The sequence below is a fragment of the Aquarana catesbeiana genome, linkage group LG13, assembly GCF_042186555.1.
Source record: "Aquarana catesbeiana isolate 2022-GZ linkage group LG13, ASM4218655v1, whole genome shotgun sequence".
In the NCBI taxonomy this organism is placed as follows: domain Eukaryota; kingdom Metazoa; phylum Chordata; class Amphibia; order Anura; family Ranidae; genus Aquarana; species Aquarana catesbeiana.
In genome coordinates, this window is record NC_133336.1 from 68,188,480 (window position 1) to 68,194,479 (window position 6,000).

The window sequence follows — 6,000 nt, forward strand, 5'->3', positions numbered from 1 at the left end:
CCCCAAATGACCCCATTTTGGAAAGTAGACACCCCAAGGAAATTGCTGAGAGGCATGTTGAGCCCATTGAATATTATTTTTTTGTCCCAAGTGATTGAATAATGACAAAAAAAGAAATTACAAAAAGTTGTCACTAAATGATATATTGCTCACACAGGCCATGGACATATGTGGAATTGCACCCCAAAATACATTTAGCTGCTTCTCCTGAGTATGGGGATACCACATGTGTGGGACTTCTTTGGAGACTAGCCGCGTACGGGGCCCCGAAAACCAAGCACCGCCTTCAGGATTTTTAAGGGCGTAAATTTTTTATTTCACTCCTCACTACCTATCACAGTTTTGAAGGCCATAAAATGCCAGGACAGTTCAACCCCCCCCCCAAATGACCCCATTTTGGAAAGTAGACACCCCAAGCTATTTGCTGAGAGGCATGTTGAGTCCATGGAATATATTATATTTTGCCACAAGTAGCGGGAAAATGACAAACTTTTTTTTTCTTTTTTCTTTTTTTTGCACAAAGTTGTCACCAAATGATATATTGCTCAAACATGCCATGGGCATATGTGGAATTACACCCCAAAATACATTCTGCTGCTTCTCCTGAGTATGGGGATACCACATGTGTGGGACTTTTTGGGAGCCTAGCCGCGTACAGGGCCCCAAAATCCATGCACCGCCTTAAGGATTTCTATGGGCGTAAATTTTTGATTTCACTCCTCACTACCTATCACAGTTTTGAAGGCCATAAAATGCCAAGATGGCACAAAAACCCCCCAAATGACCCCATTTTGGAAAGTAGACACCCAAAGCTATTTGCTGAGAGGCATGGTGAGTATTTTGCAGCATTTGTTTTTGAAAATGAAGAAAGAAAAGAAAAATGTTTTTTTTTTTCTTTTTTCAATTTTCAAAACTTTGTGACAAAAAGCGAGGTCTGCAAAATACTCACCATACCTCTCAGCAAATAGCTTGGGGTGTCTACTTTCCCAAATGGGGTCATTTGGGGGGGTTTGTGCCATCTGGGCATTCCATGGCCTCCGAAACTGTGATAGGCAGTAAGGAGTGAAATCAAAAATTTACACCCTTAGAAACCCTGAAGGCGGTGCTTGGATTTGAGGTCCCGTATGTGGCTAGGCTCCCAAAAAGTCTCATACGTGTGGTATCTCCATACTCAGGAGAAGCAACAGAATGTATTTTGGGGTGTAATTTCACATATTCCCATGGCATGTTTGAGCAATATATCATTTAGTGACAACTTTGTGCAAAAAAAAAATTGTCTTTTTCCCACAACTTGTGTCACAATATAAAATATTCCATGGACTCGACATGCCTTTCAGCAAATAGCTTGGGGTGTCTACTTTCCAAAATGGGGTCATTTGGGGGGGTTTTGAACTGTCCTGGCATTTTATGCACAACATTTAGAAGCTTATGTCACACATCACCCACTCTTCTAACCACTTGAAGACATAGCCCTTTCTGACACTATTTGTTTCATTGAAAAAATATTTTTTTTGCAAGAAAATTACTTTGAACCCCGAAATATCATATATTTTTTTAAAGCAAAGGCCCTACAGATTAAAATGGTGGGTGTTTCATTTTTTTTTCACACAGTATTTGCGCAGCGATTTTTCAAATGCATTTTTTGGGGAAAAAACACACTTTTTTTTCATTTTAATGCAGTAAAACACACTATATTGCCCAAATGTTTGATGAAATAAAAAAGATGATCTTAGGCTAAGTACATGGATACCAAACATGACATGCTTTAAAGTTGCACACAAACGTGCAGTGGCGACGAAATACATACATTTTTAAAAGCCTTTAAAAGCCTTTACAGGTTACCACTTTAGATTTACAGAGGAGGTCTACTGCTAAAATTACTGCCCTCGATCTGACCTTCGCGGTGATACCTCACATGCATGGTGCAATTGCTGTTTACATTTGACGCCAGACCAACGCTTGCGTTCGCCTTTGCGCGAGAGCAGGGGGGGACAGGGGTGCTTTTTTTTTTTTTCTTTATTATTTTTTTGCTTTCTTATCTTATTTTTAAACTGTTCCTTTCATTTTTTTTTTTTTTTATCATTTTTATTGTTATGTTATTGAATGTAAATATCCCCTATGATAGCAATAGGAAGTGACAGGTACTCTTTTTTTTGAAAAAAATGGGGTCTATTAGACCCTAGATCTCTCCTCTGCCCTCAAAGCATCTTTCCCAATTTCCCAATGGTGCCGTTTACATCCGGCAAAATCTAAGTCATGAAATGCTTGTAGCTTCCGGTTTCTTAGGCCATAGAGATGATTGGAGCCATTCTGGTCTCTGATCAGCTCTATGGTCAGCTGGCCGAATCACCGGCTGCATTCTCAGGTTCCCTGTTGGGAAAGGAGAGCCAGAGAAAAAACATGGAAGATGGTGGGGGGGGGGGACATTCCCCCCCCACTGCTTGTAAAAGCAGTCTAGAGGCTTATTAGCTGCTAGGATTGCTTTTACATAAAAGCCGACCGCTGGCTGAAAAGAATGATACCAAGATGATATCTAAACCTGCAGGCATCATTCTGGTATAACCACTCAAAGTCCAGCAACATACCAGTACGTTGCTGGTCCTTGTTGGGCATATATTGTAATCTTTTTTTTCATGCAGCCTGTGGGCTGAACGAAAAAAAGAGATTGATTGGTGGGTATGCCCACCATTAGAATACCTCCCTTCATCCACCCACTTCTAATGATGGGCATACATGCACCATCCATAAATACCGAAGCATGGGGGCATCCGCCCCAAAAGTTAGGAGCAAATCGCTCCTCCGCCCCTGTTGCCCCCATGCTTCGGCATATATCACCTCCGACAGCTCTGGAGTCACGGCTTTATGTATCGTGGGAGCAAACGCTGTTGCTGTCAAGATAAATAAATCCACGCTGCAGCTTAATGGCGTACCTGAAAACAAAAAATGGTTAACAATAAAACACAGTAAACAGTAAAATATAAAAAATTGCATACCTGAAAAGCAAACATGATAAAACATAATAGCAAAACATTGCAGAATAGAATACAGTAAAAAAAGAGCAGAACATTTTTTTTACACTTTTTTTTGTAACTGTAACTTTTATAACTGTAACCGGTTCCAGGTTCGGGTCTCTCAAAATGCGATGGCATCTTGGGAGACCCTGTGAAAGTGTTCCTAGTCTGTGCAATGCTGTACCCTACGCTAATACTCAACTAGTGTATGGTAGCATTCAAAACATTCACCAATGCAAAGACCAGGATTGTCAGGACAGGAGGGACAATAATAGCGGGTGTCACGCCTATATCCGCGCTTGCTGCAGACACGACATCTTTTTTGGGGGGGTTCGTTGGGTAGGGGTACTCGGGAGGACATAAAGAAAATGCCTCTCATGCAGCCGACTGCATTTGGTTGGGGATGTGAATGGGGGAAATACGGGTGCTGCAGAAGTGGTGGGTTCCCAATTAGGATTGGCGAATGCAGCAGGAAGGGCATTATGGGCACGACAGGCCTGTGTTTGTCTTCTTCTTGGTGGCAGTGGGACACTACTTGTGCTTGCCACCTCACCAGCTTGAACTGCACTTATGGGACTCGCCACGTCACCAAGTGTTACTGCAGTGCTGGTTTGACTATGACCGGGGTGTACTAGGCCGCTGGTGCTTGCCAGTTTACCAAAACGCTACCAAAAAAACTGTTAGCGATCGCAGGGATCAGGCCTGACTGTTTAGTGTTTTGTTTGAGACAGTGATCGATCGATACTGCACTTAGGTGGGCTGGGCTGGGTAGAGGGGCAAAACGCAGGTGCTAGCAGGTATCTGGACTGATCCCGCTAACACTGCATTTTTGGGAACCCTAAACTGCTGGGGACGCTAGTATAGATCTGATCGGATCAGATATTGATCCGTTCAGATACTATACCACTAAGGGAGGTGTATGGTGCGTGCGTGGGTGTTAGCGCTACTGGCACTAACCTGACGATGCCTGGGGCTGGTGCTGGCCAGTTCACCAAAACGCTACCAAAAAAACTGTTAGCGATCGCAGGGATCAGGCCTGACTCTGCGAATGCTGCAGTTATGCATTTAGTATTTTGTAAGTGACAGTGATCGATCAATACTGCACTTGGGTGGGGTGGGCTGGGCCGGGCGGAGAAGCAAAACGCAGGTGCTAGCAGGTATCTGGGCTGATCCCGCTAACACTGCGTTTTTGGGAACCCTAAACTGCTGGGGACGCTAGTATAGATCTGATCGGATCAGATATTGATCCGTTCAGATACTATACCACTAAGGGAGGTGTATGGTGCGTGTGTGGGTGTTAGCACTACTGGCACTAACCTGACGCTGCCTGGGGCGACGCAGACCCTATCTGACTCTAAAACTTAACTTATATCACCGCCGGGCGATCAGGAGGTTAAACCTTTATTAGGTAATAAACGGCGGGTGCCCTGACACTATAAAAAATAAACTAACTAACCAGCGTCACCCTTAACAGTTATACGGTGATCACTGGTGAAAGGGTTAACTAGGGGGCAATCAAGGGGTTAAAACCTTGATTAGGTAGTATATGGGGGTCCCTGACGCTATGAAACGCTGACGGTGAACCTATATATTTACCTCCCTAACTAGCATCACCAGTGACACTAATACAGCGATCAGAAAAACGATCGCTTAGTGACACTGGCAATGGGGGGTGATCAAGGGGTAAAACCTTATTGGGAGGGGGTTAGGGGGGTACCCTAGACCTAAAGGGGGCTAATACTAACTGCCCTACCACTTATAACTGTCACAAACTGACACCAATGCAGTAATCAGAAGAAAAAAAAACTGCTATTGGTGTCACTGTGATGGGGGGGTGATCGGGGGGTGATGGGGGGGTGAAATGTGTACCTAGTGTGTTTTACTGTATGTGTTGTGTTGTGCACTTACTCAGATGTCTTCTCTCCTCGGCGCCGGAACGGAAAATACCGACCCGAGGAGAGATGACATCACTTCCTCTGCCGCTGTTTACATTACAGCAGCAAAGGAAGATTCTCATTCGTTGGGAGCGATCGCGAGGGGGGTGGCCACGAATGAGTGGTCTCCCCCTCAGCCTGGATCGCTCCCCTAAGGAAGCCGACCGCCTCGGGCACCGGGGGGGGGGGGGGGGGGGGCCGCAATGCACCCCCCCGGCCGCTGGAAGCAGATCACGTACCAGGTACGTGATTTTGCCTGCCTGTGCCATTCTGCCACAGTATATCTTCGTTAGGCGGTCGGCAAGTGGTTAATGACACTCACTGTTGCAGCGATAAAATAAAACTAGACGAGGGTTCGCTTCCCTGCACACCAAAATGCCACTTGTCTAATGCCCTGTACACACGGTCGGATTTTCCGATGGAAAATGTCCGATCGGAGCGTGTTGTCGGAAATTCCGACCGTGTGTGGGCTCCATCGGACATTTTCCATCGGATTTTCCGACACACAAAGTTGGAGAGCAGGGGATAAAATTTTCCGACAACAAAATCCGTTGTCAGAAATTCCGATCGTGTGTACACAAATCCAACGGACAAAGTGCCACGCATGCTCAGAATAAATAAAGATATGAAAGCTATTGACCACTGCCCCGTTTATATTCCCAACGTACGAGTTTTACGTCACCGCGTTCAGAACGATCGGATTTTCTGACAACTTTGTGCGACCGTGTGTAGACAAAACAAGTTTGAGCCAACATCCGTCGGAAAAAATCCTAGGATTTTGTTGTCGGAATGTCCAAACAAAGTCCGACCGTGTGTACGCCCTATAACACTTTTATTATTAATCGTAAAAGGTATGTAAATGACCATAGCAGATATGCCTGTAAGGTGATGTCTATCTCTTAGACATGTGCACACTGAAATATTTCGTTTCGGAATTTCGTTTTCGTCCGAAAAATAAATTTATTTAGTTACTCCCGAAATTCGTTTTTATTTATTTCGTTTTTCATTAAAAAATTGCATTCGTCGGAAAATCCAAATTAAGGTCGAATCTGTCA